This window comes from Mustela putorius, unplaced genomic scaffold (genome assembly GCF_011764305.1).
Source record: "Mustela putorius furo isolate JIRA1106 unplaced genomic scaffold, ASM1176430v1.1 tig00003853_pilon_pilon_pilon, whole genome shotgun sequence".
Taxonomy (NCBI): domain Eukaryota; kingdom Metazoa; phylum Chordata; class Mammalia; order Carnivora; family Mustelidae; genus Mustela; species Mustela putorius.
This window is the reverse complement of record NW_025422005.1, coordinates 81,839,726-81,863,743: the sequence shown is the minus strand read 5'-3', so window position 1 is coordinate 81,863,743 and position 24,018 is coordinate 81,839,726. Positions and strand designations below refer to the sequence as shown.

Genomic DNA, 24,018 nt, shown 5'->3' with positions numbered 1-24,018 from the left:
ACAGAGATTAAATAAATGGTATGTGTGTATCTACAGAGTACTAGATTCTAGATTAAAACCCAGTTATTCTGATGCCAACACCTTATCTTCTGTAGTATTACTAATTTTTTCCTTCACACATTCTCTACTCTTCTGTTTTTTCCATTCCTGACACCTCCAGTGACAAGCTCAGGTGCCAAGCGTTTCCCTCTCATGTGCCTTCCAGGCTCCAGTTTCTCTCCATTGAATCATCTGTCCCCTCTCGCTGCTACTCATCTTTCAGTAGTATGAATGGGGAGGGGAGATCACTTTGAAATCTTCCCTAATTGACTTCCCTTTTGAACCTTTATTGTTCTGGGATTAGTTTAATATTAGTCTAATATAAGGACTGATTTGTCCTTGTATGCATAATTTTGTCATCTCTCTTCTATTAGAGTCAAAGATTTTAGCAGGCAAGAATTTATACCTAATACATATTACTAAACATATGAAAGATCCTAAATTTTATGCTCCCTACAGGAATTTTTGGTTATTTTTTTTCCTTTCTGAAAGTCAACAAGGCATTAAAGGAAATACAGTAGCAGAAGGAATTGATATGAGAAAACTTTTTATAAATGTGTGTTTGCCTGGCATAAGAAGACAATTCGGCTTCTCCTAGGGAGACCTGTGCATCATTTTGAATAGCATTCAAATAACTATCTTTGCTTAATCTCCCTTCTCATTGCTGTCTTTGTTAAAGTCAGGGGACCAGGGAGTTCAAGGTGAGATTTTACTGGTGTAAAAAGCAGTTCTCTGTCCCCTCTTGTATTTTCAAAGATCATTTTATATTGTCTAAACATCTCAAAATAGCACTGCCCTTTTTTTGCTGTGGCATTGCACTGTGAACTCCTATTCAATTTGTTATCCACCATCCTCCCCAAATCTCGGTCAGCATGACAGCTTCCTGAGTAATACCCCCGTAATTTGAATCTGTGCTGAGAGTTATTTTCTCTCGGGTGCATATATTATCTTGCATGTCTTTATATTAGACCTCATCTCACTTTTGTTCAACCAGTGATCTGAATTATCTGTATCCTGCTGGGTTTGTAATATGTCATCGTGTTTTATCTCCCCTACCTGCAAGCTTTGTGCTACTTGCAAATTTGGTCAATATCACACTGACCTTCTATTCAAGGTCAATTGTAGAAAGGGCTAGATGGCAATAATGGGCTCAGGCTCGTACCCTGATGGAACACACAGGACCCACATCCCACTCCTGTGCTACCCCTATGATAACCACTCTTTGTATTCTCTTTGTAAACCTTCCCAGATTATCCACCAACTCTTATTGTTCTCCAGACAATACTTCTCTAATCTCTCAGTAAGTTGTGTGTGATCAGGGGTCAAATGCCCTGGGGAAAGTAGAAAAGCATCAAAACTATTACAAGAACCAAAGTGAAATGGACAAAGTGGAATACAATGTCCAAACTGTTTTTAACCTCTCAATACAGGTATTATAAGAATGAACACCATTTAGGTCATTGTTAAGGCCATTTCATGTGTTGGTTGCTTTAACTCTACTCTTCGGCTTTTAAAATTCAGGATCTGTACTTTCTTCTCTTAGAGGCCGTCATGGGATTAACTTGACGCTGGATGCTTATGTTACTCCTCAGATGTGTTTATCTGCTGTGTTTATCACTTTATCTCAGGTGTATTCCAATTTCCAAATCCAATTCAAATGCTCTTTCTTTCCCTGTGTATTTGGACTCTGAAGATGGTAGCACTACATGCAACTTGGAATTCCTTGATTGGGAAGCAGAGCTCTAGCCTGTCCTCAGTGGCTGGAGGGGTTAAAGACAACAGGCTGTGATTGGGTATTGCTGTGGCCTCTGTTCCATTCACCATCTTCCTTCTTCTCCTCTGTCATGGGGACATTGAGTGTTTTTTTGCCATGAAGGTGAACTTTGTAGTAATTTTTTTGAATTGTATTTTATTTTCGTCCTTGTTTTATTCAGATTAATTGATATACAGTACTATATAAATTTAAGGTATGCAGGATAATGAGTGACTTGACTTACATATATTGTGAAATGATTATCACAGTTTAGTTAACATCCAGTAACTCCTATAGATACAAAAATGTAAAAAAGGGAAAAAAGAGTATTTTTCCTTATGATAAGAAATTTTGAGATTTACTCCCTTAGCAGTTTTCCAATATACTATATGGAAGTTTTAGCTATAGTCATCATATTGTACATTAATCTCTAGGATTTATTTATCTTAAAACCAGAAGTTTGTATCTTTTGACCACCTTCCCCCCATTTCCCCAAACTTCCATCCCCCATTTCTGGTAACCACAAATCTGATTTCTTTTTCTATGTGTTTAGGGTTTTAGGGAGGAGATACATAACTGATATTCCACACATAAGTGATATCATACAGTATCTGTCTTTCTTATTTTACTTAACATAATACCCTCAAGGTCCATCCATGTTGCCACAAATGGTGGGATTTCCCTTTCTTTTATACTCTGTTAATATTCCTCTGCATGGGCATGTTGTGTGTGTGCGTGTGTATCACATCTTCTTGATCCATTCTTCTGTTGATGGACACTTAACTTGTTTCCATGTCTTGGCTACTGTAAATAATAACATTTATAAATATGAGAATGCAGATATCTCTTCAACATAGTGTTTTTGTTTCCTCACATATTTTCTTGGTAGAGGAATTACTGGATTGTATGTAATTTCTATTTTTAATTTTTGAGGCATTTCTATACTATTTTCCCTAATGGCCGTACAATTTACATTCCTCCCAATAGTGCACAGGGATTCCATTTTTCCCACATTGTCATCAGCATTTGTTAATCTCTTGTGTTTTAGATAATGGCCATTTTAACAGATGTGAAGTGGTATCTCATTGTGGTTTTGATTTGCATTTACCTGCTGATTCGTGATGTTGAGCACCTTTACACATACTAGTTGGCCATTTGAATATCTTCTTTGGACAAATATCTATTCAGATACTTTGGCTTTTTTAAAATTGAATTTTTTAAATATTGAGTAGTGATTTTATAGTATTTTTAGTATTTTGTAGCATTTTTAATTTCTATGGATATTAACATTGCTGATCTATAAATTTTGACAGAAGAAATGAAATGGCTCTTATTTCAATCTTTATTCTCTATTTAAAATCCACATCTCTGGCATTTCCACACCCTTTTCCTTAGACTTTTTAAATAATTGTTTTTGACAACATTCATTTGAGGTGCAGTTTTATCAGTGTACCTGTTATATCTAGAGAAGTTGAGGAATTTCTCAACAAACGGTATAAAATTTCAACTCACTCTACTGTGGAACTTGAAACAACCTGGAATCAGTGCCTGTTTACTATGAAGAAGTTTTCTGCTCCACTTTAGACTATAGAAATCACAGGCTAAAAACCTCAGTGTATGTCCAACTAGCCTATACTCTAATACAGAACTTGGGAGAGTGCTTCTGGCATCTAGTAGAGACCAGAGGTGCTGCTAAACATCCTATAATACACAGGACAGCCCTATATCCCAAAATGTCAGCAATGAGAAACCTTGGTCTAATGTCTTTACAACATTACACTACTAAAAACAAATAAAAAACACTCAGCAAGACAATTGAACTGAATCTACAAATCTCAGTGCTATAGTTCTCAGTGTCTCCCACTAAACTCACAGTATTTTACCTAATTTTCCACTCCACCCCACTGTAATTGCCTATTACATCCCATTCCTACTCCCTGTGGAAAAAAATAGATGCCACCACTCCACATAGTCATAACCTTTTCTTAGCACTAAAGACTCATTAAGAGTCTCTTAATTTCCATTTCTGTAGATCTAGAGCCTTTTACAAAAATCATTTCTTTCCCCTTTCTCTCTTCTGGATCCCATTGAAGGTTTTAGGGGGTCACCCTTGGAAGTTCCCTAACCTGTAGCTGCTCCAAAGCTATTCAACTAATGAATATCAAATAAGGGGTAGAGGGGGCTGGTTGGTGAGAAAAGAGGGAGGAGGAGAAGAATGAGGAGGAGAGGGAAGGGAAGTCCTGCTGGATCAGATAGAGCATTTCATTTCATTCCTACCCAGCAATTAATTCACGGATTTTTTTTTTTCTTTTCTAACCAAGTGCAGCATACATCAAGTCACCCACCTGGTTTTCTCACACCTTCACTGTGGTTCTGTTCTCCAATTAATTTTCTACCTCATGCAGATAAAGACACCAAGTATCTGATTAGTGGTACTGGTGTCACTTTCCTTGTTGCTGCCAAACAATCACAGCCAGTACTCTCCAAGGAGTTTAGCATCCTGCACTATGGTCTCATGTCCCAGCAGCTACCCCAGAAGGGGGAGGGGGGCAACCTGTGATTCAGATCCAGGAGGGGTGGATAGTAGCATGAGGGAAGATGCTGTTCTCCTACTCCCTCTTCCTGGGATCTACAGCCATTCCTTCCTTTCTCCTGTCAACATAAGACTTCTGCTTCCTGTCATCTTTTAACAGCCACTGACATCTCCCACTGTGATATAGCCTTGGATTTCTCACAGTCTTCTCTAAATATTATTTTCAAATTTAACTAAATGCCAGAAAGAATTTTGATGGGTGTCTAGATCCATGTGTGAAAAGAGTATCACTAAAAGTTATTGTACATTCTTAAGCTGGGATCAGAGCCTAAGTTTTCTTTGGTCCAGGAAATGGGGGATCATTGATTTCATATTCTCAATAAGGGTATCTGATTTCTTCACCAAGCAAACTTTCTTCTTCCCTGCAGTTCAGATTTTAGAAAACTGGTGATTAACAAAACTAATCTCTCCTTCCATTCTGTACTATTACTGCATACAGGTTATATACCTACAAATATATAGAGAGTAGCACCTTAGAAGATAGACAGATGATAGATAGATAGATAGATAGATAGATAGATAGATAGATGATAGATAGATAATAGATTTTTTTAAAGATTTTATTTATTTATTTGACAGAGATCACAAGTAGGCAGAGAGGCAGGCAGAGAGAGAGGAGGAAGCAGGCTCCCCATGGAGCAGAGAGCCCAATGCAGGGCTCCATCCCAGGACCCTGGGATCATGACCTGAGCCGAAGGCAGAGGCTTTAACCCACTGAGGCACCCAGGTGCCCCGATAATAGATTTTTTTAATATATTTGCCGACTTCTCTATGAATTAGAGCATTAGATTGATTTGATTTGGTGAGCATATGAGTGTCTGCTTTGTGCCAGGCACTATGCAAAGGTGAGCCAGAAACACTGGAATACAATCCACCAATTACTGAGGGCTATCAAAAAATCAGGCACTATACTATGTCTTTTATAAACATGCTATCATTAAACCTTATAATAACCTTTTGAAGAAGGATTTCTTCCTTTTTTAAATGAAAGGACCCCTCGCTTTCTCAAGGAGAGTTATCAGAAGGTGATTCATTAAGAATATTGTCAAAGCTGAATCTTAAATACTTGTATGCTTTGGAATCTCTGTCCACAAACTCTGATGTGCAGTAACATTTTATTTTTTTTTAGGAATTCAACTTAATTTCTAACTTTCTTGCCCATTCTGCCAGATGACGGAAACTTCCTCTCTATCAGTTCAGGAATGAAGTCACCTTCTGGGAATGTTCATAGTGTCTAGACTTTAGAGAGGTGGAGAGGGTAGCTGGTATCCATGGGGGCATTCATCTTCATACCTGCTCCAAAGGTTGAGTACATGCAGGTCACAGCCAGGTAGGTCATCCTTCATGTCCAGTAAAAGGCCATATCCAATCTAGCAACTTCCTCTGGCAATGGCCTTCCTGCTGCTGCACTATGGGAAACTATGCGTCCTAAAGTCCTATGGCACTTTCCTTCATGTGACCATTCTGAGATACTACAGCTCCTTGGGACTGGAGGCTCCTGTGGCCTCTTGGGCTGAGACGGACCTTACAGCTGCTCCCTGCAGGGTGAGACACAGCCTCCTAGGCTCTCAGGCACACACACACATACACCTTTCTAAGAGATCTGCTTCCCCCATCCATCTTTCCTTTTCCTGGGACCCTCCCCCACTGCTTTCTCACTCTTCATGTCTGCTCCACTCCATCCTTCCCAAATAGAAGAGAACTCATCTCTGGTGGCTTCATCTGTGACAGGGGGAAAACTGCTTTTATGCTTTATTATTTTCTCAAACCCATGGCTTCTCTTCCCCTTAGGGGCTAAGGCTTTTAAAAATCAAAAGGCAAGAATGGACTTCTTTGTCTTTTATTTTCTGCTTTTCCTGAGACAGTAATGCCTGAGATAACTTATTCTTGAGAACAAATGGCCCAGCTGACTGAATAAGGAAAAGTCATGGAGTAAAATAGGAGAAGAGAGAGGCTATATTCAATATTTTAAGAGTAAGAATTATTCAGGTAAACAAGGAAGGGATCCCAGGATCCCAGGCTGATGGAACATGATGTATAAAAGATCATTGAGGGGCACATGGGTGTCTCAGTCCATTGAGCAGCAGCTCTTAATTTTGGCTGAGATCATGATTTCAAAGTCGTGAGATAGAGCCCTGCATCAGACTCCCAGCTCAGCAGGAGAGTCTGCTTGAGGTTCTTCTGTATGTCCCCACCCCCACTCATGTGCGTGCATTCTCTCTCTCTCTCTCTCTCTCTCTCTCAGAATAAATAAATAAATATTTAGAAAAAGATCACCAGAAAACACATTGCAGATGGTTTAGAATAGATCAAAGTTACCTGTAAGAGAAGGGATGAGAGATGGGCTGGAAAGTAGGGGAAGAGTCAGGGAGCAGTTGTGAGGTTTCTAATTCAAGGTGAGAGATATTTTCAAGGGCTTTTAAGAGAGGTGGTTATTATGGACTGAATGTCTGTGACACGCCTCCCTCCAAAGTTCTTACCTTGAAGCCCTAAACCCTACTGTAATAGTATGAGGGTCTGCCACGGCAGTTGGGAGGGTATATGATTTGGATGAGATCCTGAGAGTGGGGTCCCGTGATGGGATTAGCACTCTTAGAAAGCCAGGAAGAGAGAGCGCACTTGAATCTGACCACGCTGACTGCCGCTCTTAGACTTACAGCCACCACATCTGTTTAAGTCATTCAGTTTGAAGAATTTTGTTACGGTAGCCTGAGCTGATGAATGAATTGGTGTTTTAGGACGATTGTCCGGGCACCAGGAGAACAGCCACCAGGCCTCAACCTCTTCTGGGTTTCCCGCGATCCTAGTACTGACGCACAGAACAGGGGGTCCGCAGCTACACTGAACAGAACGGAGTTTCACAGATTAGAAACACTGCCAGAAACAGTCCTGTTACATATGCTAACTGGATTCCTCAACAGTAACACAGGCATGCAGGCTTGAGAGTGGCACACCAGAGGGAAACTTTGGTACTTACTCCTTTAAATTCTGTGTTGTATTTATCTTCTTCAGAAATGTCTGTGGAATATTTTAGACTCTTTTAATTTAAATGGTGGTTATTATCTCCAATTTGACTTCTCAAGTTAAAGGAATTAAAATGAATCAAATATCTAATCAGAGTATGTTTTGTTTTAAACTGAATTTGAGTGTCTAAGTGCTTAGATGAGTCAATGAGAGATTTCTCTCGTGTCCAGCCCTAATTTTTAATTAAAAAACAAAACCATGATTAGTTGCTTACCACATGTATTTAATTCAGAAAAGTTGTAGATAGAATTATAAAAGGATTACTGAGGAGAGACCCTATGTCCCTGTATGGGTTGGAGTTGATATAAGCCTCAATTTTCTTTTCTTTTTTCTTTTCTTTTCTTTCTTTCTCGTTGAGATTTGCTTTCATTATTCAACTTATAATACTCTTATCTGAAAGAGTTAGTCTGGGAAAATGGGCAGAATCAAAGTGTTCTTCCTAGAAAGAGGGGTGATTTTTACATTTCAGTGAACTGGACGTTTTATTGAGGGCTTACTGCAGCAGTGGGAAAGGAGTAACTAACTGATCTAGGCCCGCAAACTCTAAAAGCCACTAGCGGAGGAGTTTGTGACTCAGGGTGACTTCCTTGGCAGCTGCTTGTTTTGTATGATTTCAAAAAAGGGTAACTCATCTTGCCTCCAGATTGACGCTTCAAACAGTCTGATTTTAGGCCAGGTACACAAAATTACAACTTTTGGATAGGAATACTTTTACCTCTACAGTTGAAACAAGGCAAAAATGCAAATGATGTGAAATTTTCTGGAAAAACAAAGTACACTTAAATGTATACTACAGTGCTTATGAGTGATGTCAGTCAGATCTTTTGGTGAGGGCAGATTGATAGGAGGAAGAAAAGGGAGTAGAGGCATGGGGTAGTTTAGTTAATAGAAAGGCCAAAGATAAGCATGTTTGTTGTTCATTTGCTTCAATCTCAAAAATAATTAGGTAGATAAAGACACCTTTTACCAGTGTGTTGGGACGTGATCAACTATTTGAAGCAAAGGGAACTATATTCCTTCCCTGCCCCTGTAATAAAATAGGGAATTTATGTTGCAGATTTAAACCACTGGCTGCAACACTGTATTTAGCCCAGTTCTCTGGCCTAGTATCACAACTCACTTGGTTCAGTTAAGAGAGGCTGTAATTTGTCACCTTTAATAAATACCAATGTATACGGACAATTAGATTTTTAATAAACATTAAACCAAAATCAAGATTATATCACCAAAATAACATGATTTTCACTCATAACTCAATATGTCCTCGTGAAAGGAGAAAAAAAAAAAAAAAGGAGACCTAGAACTAGGCTGCCCAGAACTGGACTGCTCCCAGTCTGACTCTTGCCTTGACACCCTATGATCAGGGTACAACCATTAGAGGGTGGTCCATATAAAGGCTATTTACAATATGAGTTGAAGCAGAACAAATTGGAAAGCCAGTGATTTCGTGTCACCAAAATCAAAAGCAATCTATTCTCAGAGTCCAGATTGTTTTTCTCAAGGCAGCCAGGCCCAAAGCAAGGTCAAACAGAGACCCTCAGAGGCCCATGTCCACCACTTGACCTAGTTAATAAATGTGGAGGAAAAGCAAAAGGTGACATTATACTTAAGACTTGAAAGACTGCCTGGCTTTTCCTCCGGCTTTGATGAATTGCATAGATATTTTCCTTAATCAAGTTCCAGGGTCTGAAAAAAGCAACTTAAAGCAAACAGAGTCTGAGGACCGGCTAACAGATTAATGGAAAGGTTGAAGAGTTGAGAGAGGGTAGCATGAGATAAAGTGAATAAATAACTAAAATGTAACTGCTGGGCTCTCTCTAATAGCCTCCTGGGCTGTATGATGGCTCTCAGTTGATTGGGTACTAGGACATTGCAAATACATGGGAATTTAATTACACCTAAAAGAAGGGCTCTAAAAGGCTATGTTCTGAGAATTTTTAATGTTCTTGCAATATGGCTCTAAAACCACATGTGGTGTTCCCAAATAAATTGGATACACAGTGTCTACTGTGTTTTCATGATGTGTTAGCACAACAGCCATATCAAAAAGGAAGTGGAATGAGCTTGGCATTATTTACTCTTAATTAGCAGAGTTGATTCACTTTAATTGTGCTTTCTTTTCTGAGATTTGAAAGCATTTTTTAAAAATCAAATTCAGTCTAGAACATTGCCCTGCACTGCTATTGATGTAGGAAAGACAATGTTTGAAAGACAAGGTTTGAAGCTGACGGCCAAGAAAGAATTCTTGAGACGTCTTTGGTGCAGAGAGGTGATTTTATTAAATCACCAGGACAGAACTCAGGGGCAGAAAGAGCAGCAAGGGGGTCTTGAGGAGTGGCTCATTACATACTTTCATGTTGGGAGGGGATTAGGGAGAGCATAAGTCTCGGGAATTTTGAAGCAAGGTTTCTAGGACCTTGAGCGAGCTAGCTATTGTTGGGAAGAGGTCATTTATTCCTGTCTAATAAAACCGTAGTCATGAGGGGCGCCTGGGTGGCTCCATTGTTGATAAGCATCTGCAGCAGCTCAGGTCACGATCCCAGGGTCCTGCGACTGATCTCTGCACCGGGCTCCCTGATCAGCAAGAAGCTCGTATTCACTCTCTCTCTCTGTGTCTATGTCAAATAAATAAATAAAATCTTTAAAAAAAAAAAAAAAACAACTCTTAGTCATGAGACCCTTCAGATGTATCTCAGTGGGCCATATGCTTGGGGGATGATTGCCAACACATACCTTGGGGGGCTTTAGAGATAAAAGAAGCTTCCAAAGGAACTTTTGTATGTTAAAGTAGACTTACAGGATCCTGGTGACTGGGGTGGAGGGAAAGGAGGAGGGGTGTCAGTCTAGGATTGCCTTTTGCCCTTAGCAAAATATTAACATCGAGGTAGTTGAGTCCCTAGAGGAATGTCACTCCATCTGTTTCAAGGGTATGTAGTAAGGAAATTTAATAATTATTCTTCTGTCTTAGTTTCCTACATCAACCGTTAAGCTCAATGCTTATAGTTTGAAAACCTACCCTTCTCTCCCCTTTTTTTTAATCCAATACTATTGCCTTCAGCTTGGGGTATCTCTCTAGGACTTCTCATTTCCTCAAAAAATCACTGAGTAGCATTGGAGGGTTATATCTCTAAATTCTGTGAATAATCTGGGCTGAAGTTCCTCCATGTTGGAACCCTTGAACTTTTCTCTCCCTCAGTCTTAATTCCCTCTTGCATATGTTGAATCTAATATTTTCTGGTAAGATTCATTTTCTTTGAGTGGACAATAAAATAAAATAATAAAAAGAGGCTAAAATTAGTTTAATGATTCTTTTTTTGTATCTCTCACAGGTAGACCCAAAGCATTGGTTCTTCTCATTGCTTTCTTAACCTTTTGGTAAATAAAACCATTGAAAGAACAAGTCAAAGATTAATGTCATAATGTTTTCTTTAAATACATCTTTCTTTTTCTAGGCCATAAGCAACTTGAAGGTCAAGATGATACTCTGTAATTTTCCTTCCTGTCTCTGAGTCATGGACTTAGCACAATAACCAGTGCAGAAGAGATTCTCAGTGTTGAATTGCTATATTTTATACAGTTAAGTGTGAGGTAAAATATTTGGGTGATAGTCCCCGTTATTCAGATTCTGATTCTAATTTCTCCATGACCTTGTCCAGGAGCCTAAAGGTTATCCTAGACTATTGAGAATTTCTAACTCAGAGCACTGAAACAAAGAATGGTCTCTTTTCCTCAAAGTCATTTATTCATGACGTTTTAGTAAATATGTGTTTTCTGGATTCTTATTCATGTATGAATAAAAAGCTCAGAACTGGCGCACAGAAAGACCTCATAATCCCTAGCATTCTGTGTTATGGGCAGCAGAAATATTTGTTTGATCTTTTTCATCCTTCCTAGAGCAGTCATTCTTTCTTCTAATGGTGCCCCAGTATTGGCAGCTAAGGTTAGACAAATCTACAAAATGAGGCTAGGTATTGTTCTCTAAGGATTCTTCCATTTCTAAAAGTCTACACATCCATAAGAACTTGAAAACTTTTCTACTGCTCAAGAAATGCTAAGACTTCCTGCTAATGGGAAGCTTCCTTGCTAGGAGCTGGCAATATGTCCCTTACTTTGAGTCTGCACCTCGGTCTGTAAAACACACAGGTGAGTAGAATGTCTTCTCTTGATGACCATCAATTGCCTCAAAGAAAACACATCCAAAACCAAATTCCTTTCTTCTGACTAGCTCAATACCCTTCCTGTATCGTCACCTCAATGACTGGTACCTTCAGCAGCCAGATACTCAAAAGAGAAAATCCAACAGCCATTCCTAATGTTCCCATCTCTCTCACTACCGACCCCACTTCCTCTCCAAGGCAGTGAACCATAAGATACAGGTTTTTTATAACTATAATCAGCCCACTTAGATTATTGTTTCACCTGATAAGTGTAAAGACCTCCTAAGTACAATCTTATCTATAGTTACCCTTCATCTTTCAAAACTCATTTGGAGCATCACTTCCTCCAGGCAGGCTTCCCGAACCCAATAGTTTTATTTTGGTGCCCTTTATGGATCCATCTGTCAGGACACCCACCTTCTGCATTGTGAGCATGGGTTACCTATGTCTCTTATGAGTTTGATTAGTGTAGGCATTGTGGCATTTTTAGTCCCAGCATCTGTGAGAATACTTTCAGACTGAATAAATGAGGTGTTTCTTGTTTTAAGATTCTTCTTCCTATACATTCTTGCTTGTATCAAATCTTTTCTATTAGAAAAGCTCCCTTTCCTTTAACAACAAGAATCTGTGGCCTTAGGCAATGCTAGAATGCCAGCCTGTGAGTGAACTCCTGGCATGCAAACCAGGGGCTGCCTATCTACCAAGCACACCCCTGAATTCTCAGTGTAAAACTGCAAAGAAGAGACTCCAGGCCATAAAGGAGGTCTTCATCTGACAATGTTCACAGGGTTGCCTTATAGAAGAAACAAAGACTCCCCATGGTGTCTTTGCCAGTGTGGGCAGGAGGGAGCAGGAAAGCAAAGATGCAGTAGTAACATGTGGGAATGCAAAGAAAAAGGTCTGGGGAAAATCTCTGGACAGGAAACAGAATGCAGGCAGTTAGCCTCTATGTTTAGTGGGGGCAATGAAGACATTTTCCAACTTTGCTGGGGACTAGATAAAGAACTAGACAAAGGAAGAGAGATAAAGCTGACCCCCACCCCAGCACACACACACACACACACACACACGCACACACACACACCCCTGTGCATAGTCCTCACCTGGTATCTTGTGGCCCCAGGTAAGGAACATAAGACTACTTGTATTTGTAGAGACCTCATCTATGAAAGCAACAAACAAAAATGGCCCCTTTCTGAAAAACAGTAGAAATAAATAATGGCAGAAGCCAGGAGGCCCTAGCTGTCGCCTGACCCCCAGAGGGTTGCTGTTCTTGACTACAAATCCTTCTAAGACTCATGCTGCTATTTCTGACTGCCATCAGATAAACATCCACTCCCTACCAGTCTCCTGATCAGTATCTTCTGGCAAAGTTGATCCCCCTTGAGACCAATCTCTTTGATCAGAAATTTTGTTTTGTTTCAGCTCATGGAGACAGATCACAGTGAGGCTTTCGAAAGTCAATAAGAAAATGCTAATAGATTTCCTCTCACTGGGGAGGCCCGTACCAGTGTTTTAATCATCTTGTGGCTGCTTAATTAACATTTGTTGGCATTACTTCTGCTCCTGTTAGCAAAATGTAAATATTTAAATGGCATGTATTTTTCATGGAGCAGGAGAACTATAACCACAGAACTTGAGACCGAGATCTGGCCTCATCTTAATCTCAACTCTCATTAAAACACCCTCTTTAGCTTTTGGCAAATGTCTTAATTTCCTAACTTATCTACTTCTGTTTCTTTACCCACGAAAGAGAGAGGATTAAAAGAGTTCTAAGGGTTTTAAGGATTAGTCATTAACTATCCAGAAAAGTTATTTGAAGACAAAAATGGGCAATGCAACACTTGCACCTGTGAGCAAAAGCCTGCACAGAGGGAGAACATGCACAAGTGGAATTATGTAAGGACAGTGTTCATTCCATTCTAGCAGCTCAGGGTGCTACGTATGAAGTACATGAACTCATAGACCAGGAGAGCAAAAGAAAACTCAGGATAATAAAGCAGCTTACTCTAAAACTAAAGCTGCTCACTGACAAGCTATGTATTTCAAATTGAAGCCAATGCCCTGATAAATTTATTCCATATATCTATCTCCCAACTTTTTTGCTTTAACTTCTAAATTCAAACTATTCTTATGGCAAGAAAACACAAATGACAGAAATTAGAATTCCAACAGTCATAGAGCAAGCAGTCCTCAGGGAGGAGCATGGTTCATGTTCAGTCTATGAGAACACAGTATTTACTTATATAATCTTTGATAGAGTACAATGACAAAACCAGAAAATTTGTATTAGTCAACCATTGCCTCTTTTTTCAACCAGGCAAATATTTTATATTTGCATTGTTGATTTTTCTTTTTATTGAAGAATTGACACACATTGTTACATTAGTTTCAGGTATATAACATAGTGATTTGACAACTCTTTTGTACTGTGCTCACCACAAGTGTACGTACCATTTGTCACCACACAATACCATTGCCTATTCCCTATATGTGACTTATTCATAACTGTAAGATCGCTCCTGCCTCCCCTTCACCCATTTTGCTCATCCCCACCCTAACCTCCTCCTCTCTAGCAAGTACCAGTGTGTTCTCTGTATTGTGAGTCTGTTTCTGCTTTTTATCGTTGCCGTTTTTTAAAAATCCCAGATATAAGTGAAATTGCATGTTGGACTGAATTTCACTTAGTATAATACCCTCTAGATCCATCCATGTTGTGACAAATGGCAAGAGCTCATTCTTTTTTATGGCTGAGTAATATCTCATTGTGTGTGTGTGTGTATACCCCATCTGTGTTATCTATTCATCGAACAACAGACACTTAGTTGTTTCAATGTCTTGACTATCATTAATAAAGCTGCAATAAAATATGAGAGTGTGTAAGTCTTTTTGAGTTAGTGTTTTTGTTTTCTTTGGGTAAATACCAAGTAGTGGTAATATTGGACCATGCAGTATTTCTATTTTTAATTTTTAAGGAATATCCAAACTGTTTTTTACAATGACTGTACCAATTTGTATTCCTATCAAGAGTACACAAGGCTTCCTTTTTCTCACATCCTCACCAACACTTGTTATTTCACTGTTACTTTGATACTACCAATTCTGACAGGTAGGTGTAAGTTGTCTCATTGTGGTTTGATTTGCATTTTCCTAATGATGAGTCATGTTGAGCATCTTTTCATGTGTCCCTTGGCCACGTTCACATCTTCTTTGGAAAAGTGTCTATTTGGGTCCATTTTTTAATTGGATTGTTTTTCTTTAGCATTGAGTTAGATAAGGTGTTTGTGTAGTTTGGATATTGGCCCTTTAACAAATATATCACTTGCAAATATCTTCTCCCATTCATTAGGTTACCTTTGCATTTTATATTATTTTTTTTAAGATTTTATTTATTTATTTGACAGACAGAAATCACAAGTAGGCAGAGAGGCAGGCAGAGAGAGAGGAGGAAGCAGGCTCCCCACTGAGCAGAGAGCCTGATGAGGGGCTCAATCCCAGGGCCCTGGGATCAAGACCTGAGCCGAAGGCAGAGGCTTTAACACACTAAGCCACCCAGGCACCCCACCTTTGCATTTTATTGATGATTTCCTTTGCTATGCAAAAGCTTTTGATTTTTGGTATAGCTAACAATAGTTTTTTTTTGCTTTTGTCTCCCTTGCCTGAGGAGACATACCTAGAAAAATGTTGCTAAAGCCAATGCTAAAGAGATTACTGCCTATGTTTTCTTCTAGGGGTTTTATGGCTTCAGGTCTCACATTTAGTGTTTAATCCATTTTGATTTTATTTTTGCATATGGCTGGAGGAAGTGGTACAGTTTCATTCTTCTGAACAAAGCTGTCCAGTTTTCCTGACACCATTTATTGAGGAGACTTTAGTTTCCTCATTATGTATATTTGCCTCTTTTTGTCATAGATTAATTGACCATATGTGCATAGGTTTACTTCTGGGCTTTCTATCCTGTTCCATTGATCTATGTGTCTGTTTTTGTGCTATATGTGTTTTGATTATTATAGCTTCATAGTATAGTTTGAAATCTGGGATGTGATACCTCTGCTTTGTTCTTTCTTAGGATTGTCTTGGCTATTCAGAGTCTTCTGTGGTTACGTATGAATTTTAGGACTATTTGTTCTCCTGTGAAAGGTGCTATTGGTATGCATTGGATTGGATCTGCTGATTGCTTTGGGTAGTATGGATATTATAACAATATCCATAAACATTTTATTTCTTTCTATCATTAGAGCTATCTTCAATTTCTTTCATTAACTGTTTTATAGTTTGCAGAGTACAGATCTTTTACCAACTTGGTTAAGTTTATTCCTAGGTAATTTATTCTTTTTGGTGGAATTACAAATGAGATTGTTTTCTTAATTTCCCTTTCTGCTACTTCATATAATCTACAAATACTGACAGTTTTACTTCTTCCTTATCAATTTGGATGCTTTCTGTTTCTTTTTCTTGTCTGATTGCTATGACTAGGACTTCTAATACCAAGATGAATGAAAATGACTGACATAGACATCCTTGTCATATTCTTGATCTTTGAGGAAAAACTGTTTCTCACCATTGAATATGGCATTAGCTGTAGGATTGTCATTCTGGGACCAATATGTTGAGGTATGTTTCCTCTAAACCCGCTTTGTTAAGTAGATGATGAATTTTGTCAAATACTTTTTCTGCATCTATTGAGATGACCATATGATTATTCTTCATTTTGTTTATGTAGTATATCACCTTGATTAAATTGTGGATATCGAACCACCCTTTTATCCCTGGAATAAATCCCACTTGCTAATGGTAAATGATCCTTTAATGTGTTTTTGAATGCAGTTTGCTTACTTTGTTGAGGATTTTTGGTTCTCTGTTCATTAGGGATATTGATTTGTAGGGTTTTTTTTTTTTTTAATTTGTTTTTTGTAATATTTTTGTCTGCTTTTGCTGTCAGGATAATGCTGGCCTCATAGAATGTATCTGGCAGCTTTCCTTCCCCCTCCCCCTCCCCCTCCTCCGTCTTCTTCTTCTTCTTTTAATAGTTTGAGGAGAACATGTATGAACTCTTCTTTAAATGTTTGGGAGACTTCATCTGTGAATTCATCTGGTCCTGGGCTTCTGCTTCTTGGGAATTTTTATTACTACTTCAATTTCATTACTAGTAATTGGTCTGTTGAGATGTTATACTTCCTCCAGGTTAAGTTTTGGAAGATTGTATGTTTTTAGGAATTTATCCATTTCTTCTAGGTTGTTGGCATATAATTTGTCAATGTGGTCTCATATAAACCTTTGTATTTCTGTGGTGGTGGTGATTACTTCTCTTTCACTCCTGACTTGATTTATTTGAGTCCTCTCTCCTTTTGATGGGTCAGGCTAAAGTTTGTCAATTTTATTAATCTTTTCAAAGAACCAAATTTGGTTTCTTTGATCTTTTGTATTGTTGCTTTTAGTCTCCATTTCATTCATTTTCACTCTAATCTTTATTGCTTCCTGCTATCTATTAACTTTGGGCTTTGTTTATTCTCTTTTTCTAGTTCCTTTAAGTGTCAGATTAGATTTTTATATTTGATATTTTTCTTGTTTCTTGACCTAGGCCTGTATGGTTACAAATTTCTCTCTTTTGTTGTATCCCAAAGATTTTAGACAGTTGTGTTTTCATTTTTATTTGTCTCCATGTATTTTATTTTCTTTCCCCTTTGATTTCTTGGTTGACCTATTGGCAGTTTAGTAGCATTTGATTAACCTCCACATGTTTGTGTTTTTTCCTGTTTTTGTCTTATAATTGGTTTCCTGTTTTATACCATTTGTGATTAGAAAGGATGCTTGATATTATTTCAGTCTACTTAAATTTACTGGGATTTCTTTTGTCTCCTAACATGTGATCTATCCTGGAGAATATTCCATGTGCACTTGAAAAAAGATATTGCTTTTTGGTGGAATATTATATATAATGTGGCCACTCCCTTCTGGACCACCAAGTTTCTGCTGAAAAGATGGCTGAAAGCCTTAGGGGATTTCCCTTGTATATAGCTGTTTCCTTTTCTCTTGCTGTATTTAAAATTCTTTTTATCTTTGACATTTTAATTATTATGTTTCATGGTGTGGATCTCTCTAGGTTCATCTTGTTTGGAGTTTTCTGTGATTCCTGAGACTGGATATCTTTTATTTTCCCCATATTGGGGAATTTTTCAGCTATTATTTTTTCAAGTTAGTTTTCTCTCTTTTTTCTTCTGGGATTCCTATAATATGAATGTTTGTTTGCTTGATGTTGTCCAAAAAAACTCTTAACTTATCCTCTTTTTTAATTAATTTTTTTCTATTTTAAATTTAGCTATGCACTTTCCATTACTCTGTTTTCTAGAACACTGATCCATTTGTCTGCATCCTCTAATCTATTGTTTATTCCCTTCAGTGTATTTTTCATTTCAGTTATTATATTCTTCAACTCTGGTTGCTTTTTTCCAAAAATATATCTTATATTCTATATCTCTGAAGTTATCACTGAACTCATTCATTTTTCTATCCAGTCTGATGAGCATCTTTATCGCCATTACTTTGAATTCTTTATCTGGTAGACTGCTGTTCCATTTAGTTCTTTCTCATTTTGTCTTATTCTTTCATTTTCAGAATATTCCTGTCTCATTTTGCTTGACTTTCTGGGTTTGTTTCTATGAATGAGGCTGAACACCTACTTCTCCTAAACTTAAAGGAATGGTTTTGTGTATGCTCATCCCCCATGTAGACTGTGAGTACTTGGTGACTTTGGCTTGCTGGCTGGCTGAGAGTCTCAGGGCATACAGTGCCGGACCAGAGCTAAATTATAAGTGGGTCAGGGTGATCTTGTGGCTCTTAGCACAGAGGACACCCTGGCAGGACAGCTGAATCTGAACTAAGTGCAACTCTGGGAGTACTGGGCTCTCCAGAAAAAGGTACCCTGGCAAGACAGCTGTAGCTGAAGTAGATGCAACTCTGAGTATCTTAGGCACTTTGCACAGTGGGCACGCTGATGGGAACCTAGGTAGGCTCAGGCCAGGGTGTCAAGGGCACTGTGCATCTAGGGTTCCTGACATCCAGAGCCAAAGAGATATGAGCCAGGAGTGGGCCCCCCAGGGCAGGGTTCCCTTTTTTTTTTTTAACCATCTTTCTATCTCTCTTAGCATTCTTTATGTGGTCTTTCTATCTGTTGTTGTGCAGAAACTGTTCGGTCAGCCCTGAGTTCTTCAGGAGGATTTACTTTATAAGTAGAGGTAGATTTGTTGTATCCATGGAGGAGATGAGTTCAGTAACTTCCCATGTCACCATCTTGGACCCTCCCTTCCCCAGTGTTTTTAAATATCTTGACTTTACCTCAAGGATATTGGTTCTCCTTCAGGGGATTTCAGCCCTTACACCAAGCTCATAAAATGCAGTAGTTTACATGAGCAAAGACTCATTACCAAAAGCTATGGGAAGATGAAAGGCACTAGATAGTGAAGTTGTACACTTCCTCCACTGTCTATAATAGTGAAAAACTACCTTTATTCTAAGTTCACATGTATCTCTTCTTGCAGGTTAAACAAAGCAGTTTCCTAGAGCTTCCATTCTGAACTTAACACCCCCCCCCAAAAAAAAGAGTACTAGGTTTTAAACAGGAAGTCGAAGGAAGTTGAAAGCGTACAAAACTAGGATTATATTTCTATCTACATCATTGTAGATAGAAATATAACATCATTGTAGAAAGAAATATAACAGCATGGTGGAATCTGTTTCCAAACCTGTGAAACAGTGACACTATAGAGACCTACAATAGAATCAAGAATTTGCAGGCTTCAGATCAAACGTTCTGTGTTTAATTCCTGGCTGAATCACATACAGCTAACATAACTGGCATGAGTGACTTCTGTTTTCTAGCCAATAGAGCAGGAATGTAATAATCATAGGGAATGCTGTGCAGATGAAATGATTATATATATAAATCACTTAGAACTGATGGGGACCTATAGTTAGTGGTCCATCAAAAGTTAGCTTTATCTAACCAAATATCTTCCAGATATTTATCATTATCTTCCGGACTATCCCTAAGAGTTTTGTGTAAAGCACAAATGAGTATAGAAATTCATTCCAAACTGCAAAGAACTACATGAATGTAAGTTATAATTACTTTTAATAAAAAGTTCAGATCTGAGAGTCTGAGATATCCCAGACTGTGTAAAACCATAATAAGTAGCTCTTAGAGAGAGGTACCACACTCCGCACATGGCTTGGAAGAGTCTTCTTTCAGAAGGTGGGAGCTAGATATCAGGAAAGCCCATCTGCTTATTCAGCTCTAATATTGTGTGATAGGAAAGTTCTTTCACCAATCTGTGCCTCAGTCTCGTCTTCTTTCAAGAGTATCATGGCTTTAGCTGCCTCATCCAGTGATTTGTATAGGCAAGGAGGCTACTTGTTCCCAAGGGAACAGGAGTGTTATCTGTACAGAATACCTGCAAGAAGTTCAAGAAGTGGAAGAGAATGAAACTTGGCAAAATGTAAAAGATAAACATGGGAGTCTGCAATGCCAGAGCTGCTTTTCCAGCAGTAGACCTGGGAGGGTTGTGATATACTCAGAAAAAGATCAACAGTTGAGGCAGGATGGAGAATGTTACATAGGAAGGGAAGGAAAAAGAAATAGCAGGTTACCTCTTTTATTGGTAAAAATTTCACCACCAACTGAGGTGAAAAAGAAATGCAACTGTATTTTCTCTCACTGAACTAACTATTGAGCCCCTAGTTTAAAAGTGGTAGAGATACCCTCAAGTAGTTCCCGTTCCAGTCTTTGTGGCTTTCTCACATACACACTACAGGGATTTCCCAAATGCTGCCTTATCAATGAAGCCTTTCCTAATCACACTATATAAAATATCAGCCTCAACCCTATTCCAATCTCCTTCTATGTTGTTCTGCTTTATTTTTTTTTCCATTGCATTAATACCACTTGATATACCTCTATATAATTTTTTTTTTGTTTATCTCTCCCCACTAGAATTGAAGCCTCATGAAGATTGTGTTGAGAATCAAGAACACCTGTGGCAGTACAACTTAGATGACAGTAGACCATAGATGTCAGCATGACTTAGTTGTTTTTTTACTGAAAAACTTTGCCCAGAAAAGCCAAAGCTATAAGCCAATAAATAACTTTATGGTTTACTTCAGAAAATTCCCTTAGAACAATTTATCAAAGACAATGGCCTGCTCACCTGGACAAACAGTTTACTCATCAGTGATGGTTTACTTAGCAAGACTCGCTTCAAGACTGGACTTCTCTGTGATAGGCAATCCTGAAAGATTATAACACAATCTCTGTTAAATTCCATTCCATTCACCACTTTGAAAGGCCTACTTAAACTACTCGAGTTCAGACCCCAAAGTCTTAATACCATTTTAGTTTGACTTCTCTTTATTGAGACACTCTTAAAACTCCATCAAGGTAGTTTACTCCCTTACTGCAGCAAGTTTTAACAAATTTATCTCTGCTTTGCTAACAGGATGCCTGGTGATATTTGGGGGAAAATCAACACTATTTTGTTTAATTCTGTGTTTATAGAAAAATAACAGGAGTTCTGTAAGAATTTATTGAATGAATGAATGAAGGAATGGATGTAGGCCTCCATCCTCCTGTCCCTGCAATTTGTTAAAGGAAGTTTATGAAGGGGCATCTGGTCTGTGGTACAACTTCTCAGTCCAGACTGACACCTATAATGATATTAGTCATGGTAAATCTTTTGACTGTTATGTACCATGCTAGCTGTTTTAAGCGCATTCAACTAAGTGTACTAACCATTTATTCTATTCCCATAAAATACTTTGCACTTCTACTTGGGAACTGAAATCTGCCAATGCCCTGGGCCAAGGGTTGGCTAAGGTTTTCTGTGAAGGGCTACGTAGTAAGTATTTTAGGCTATGCAAGCTATGTGTAAGCTGTAAGGTCTCTGTTGCAACTATTCAACTCTGCCATTTTAACATAAAAGCAACAATAAGTAATATATAAATGAATGTGTATATATTTACAAAACAGACAACTGGCTTGTGGGGCAGTCTGCAGACTCTGCCTTTTTTTTTTTCCTGGGGATTAAAAGACAGAACTTCTCTATTCTTAAATCCACAAATCTATAGAGGTTGGCTCTCCTATCCCCAAATCTCAATTTACTTTTAGGGGCAGGATACATAATTCTTATTGTGCCCTTCTAACTTTCTAATCTCTTTACTTTTCCTTTAATCATTTCTTTGTCCCAAGTCTTGGGGACAAGAGAATCCTGGCTTTAACAGATGACTTTCTCTTCCAAATCTATTATTTTATCTTTGTATCTCAGCTTTAAGAAATGTCAAGTATTTGACTCTCTTATCTATTGCACTTCAGGAAGAAGAGAGTATACTGGGAGAGTATAAAAGCATAACAATAGCATATTCCAGGAAGAATATCAGCTAATATTTCAAAATATCATTGGCATTTTATCATAACATGATTCCTGGGGAGAAGAGTAGAAGAAAAAGGGATGAGAACTCGGGCAGTGCATCAGTGGGATAGCTGAAGGGATGCACTGTGACAGCACTGAAGGTCCGCAAGGGACTCTGCTTCACTTGGGATGAAAGTGAGCCATGATATGGCAGGCCTTTTTCTCACTACCTCAATCTGGTTGGAACCAACAGAAAGGTTTCCTGCCGTTCAAACTAAAGAAAGCCTTTAGGTGTGAGCTTTAGACCAGAAGAGAAATTTGACTCTTTCTGAGTGGTGGTATCTGGAAAAAGGACCAGGTAGGAGCTCTAAAAGATTTTATTTATTTATTTTAGAAATAGAGCAACAGGGGGAGAGAGACAATCTCAAGCAGACTCCACACTGAAGGCAGAGGCCAACTCAGGGCTCAATCCCACAACCCTGAGACCATGACCTGAACCAGAACCAAGAATTAGACATTTAATCAATTGAGCCACCTAGGCTCCCTGGCATATAATTTCTTATAATGTTCTCTTCTACTTCTTTGTATTTCTGTGGTGTCAATTATTTCTCTTCTTTCATTTATGATTTTGCTGATTTGAATCCTGTCTCTCTCTTTCTGAAGCATTTGGCTAAAGGTTTGTCCAGTTTGTTAAACTTTTCAAAGAACTGGCTCCTGGTTTCATTGATCTGTTCTATGGTATCTTTTTAGTTTCTATTTCATTTATTTTTGTTCTGATCTTTATTATTTCCTTCCTTCTACTGGTTTTGGGTTTATTTTATTTTTATTTTTTTAACCTCCTCTACGCTCTGGGTGTAAGGTTAGGTTTTTTGAGATATTTTCTTGTTTCTTGAGGTAGACCTGTATTACTGTAAACTTCCCTTTAAGAACAGTTTTCCCTACATCCTGAAGATTTTTGACCTTGTGTTTTCATTTTCATTCATCTCCCTGTATTTTTTTATTTCCTCTTTGATTTCTAGGTCAACACATTCATTGTTGAGTAGCGTGTTATTTTACCTCTATGTATTGTTCTCCCCCGCCCTTTTTTTTTGGTGGTTGATTTCTAGTTTCATAGCATTGTGATCAGAAAAGATGAATGGAATCAGTTTAGTCTTTTTGCATTTGTAGAGATTTTTTTTGTGGCCTAATATGTGATTGCTTCTGGAGAATGCTCCATGTGCACTGGAAAAGAATGTGTATTCTGTTCGTTTTGGGTGGAGGTTCTGAATGTATCTGTTAGGTTCCTCTGGCCCAACGTGTCATTCAAAGCCACAGTTTCCTTGTTGATTTTTGTTTGGATAATTTATCCATTGATGTAAGTGGGGTGCTAAAGTCACCTACCATTGTTATATTACTATTGATTACTTTCTTTATTGATTACTTCCTTTCTGTGTTCCCATGTTGGGTGAATAAATATTTATACAAAGAAGTTCCTTCTTTTTCTTTTGTTATGGTCTTTGCTTTAAAGTTTATTTGGTTCAATATAAGAATTGCTACCCTTGCTTTCTTTTCATTTCCATTTGCATGATAAATGCTTTTCTATCCCTTCACTTTCATCTGCCTCTGTCCTTAGGTCTGTAATGAGTCTCTTATAAGTAGCTCATAGATGGGTTTCCTTTTTTTTTTTAATCTATTCTGTTGCCCTATGTCTTTTGATTTACTTTCAAATTATTTATTGATAGGTATGTACTTACTGACATTTTGTTACTTGTTTTACACTGGTTTTTATAGTTCTCTGTTCTCTTGCTTTCTTCTCTCATGATTCACTGGTTAGAGATATATATAGATTTCTTTTTATTTTTCACATATTTGTTACTGTCTTTTGATTCATGATTACCATTAGGTTTATATACATCATTTAATACATAGAGAAATCTATATTAAGTTGATTGTCTCTTAAGTTTGAACCCATTCTTTTCTCCCCTCCCCTTACCTTTTAGTTATAAGGTGTCATACTTTACATCATTTTGTGAATCCCATAACTGATGTTTATAGATATATTTAATTTTACTT

At 38.1% G+C, this 24,018-nt stretch overlaps 1 long non-coding RNA gene across 1 annotated transcript in view; it reads left to right on the top strand.

Moving 5' to 3' along the window:
* LOC101694205 overlaps positions 1-20,925 on the top strand; it is a 47,958-nt gene extending 27,033 nt beyond the window's left edge. Inside the window, exon 3 of the long non-coding RNA XR_001179391.2 lies at positions 20,556-20,925. This is a non-coding gene — a long non-coding RNA (uncharacterized LOC101694205). The remainder of the gene's footprint in view (positions 1-20,555) is intronic.
* The last annotated feature ends 3,093 nt before the right edge of the window (positions 20,926-24,018 follow it).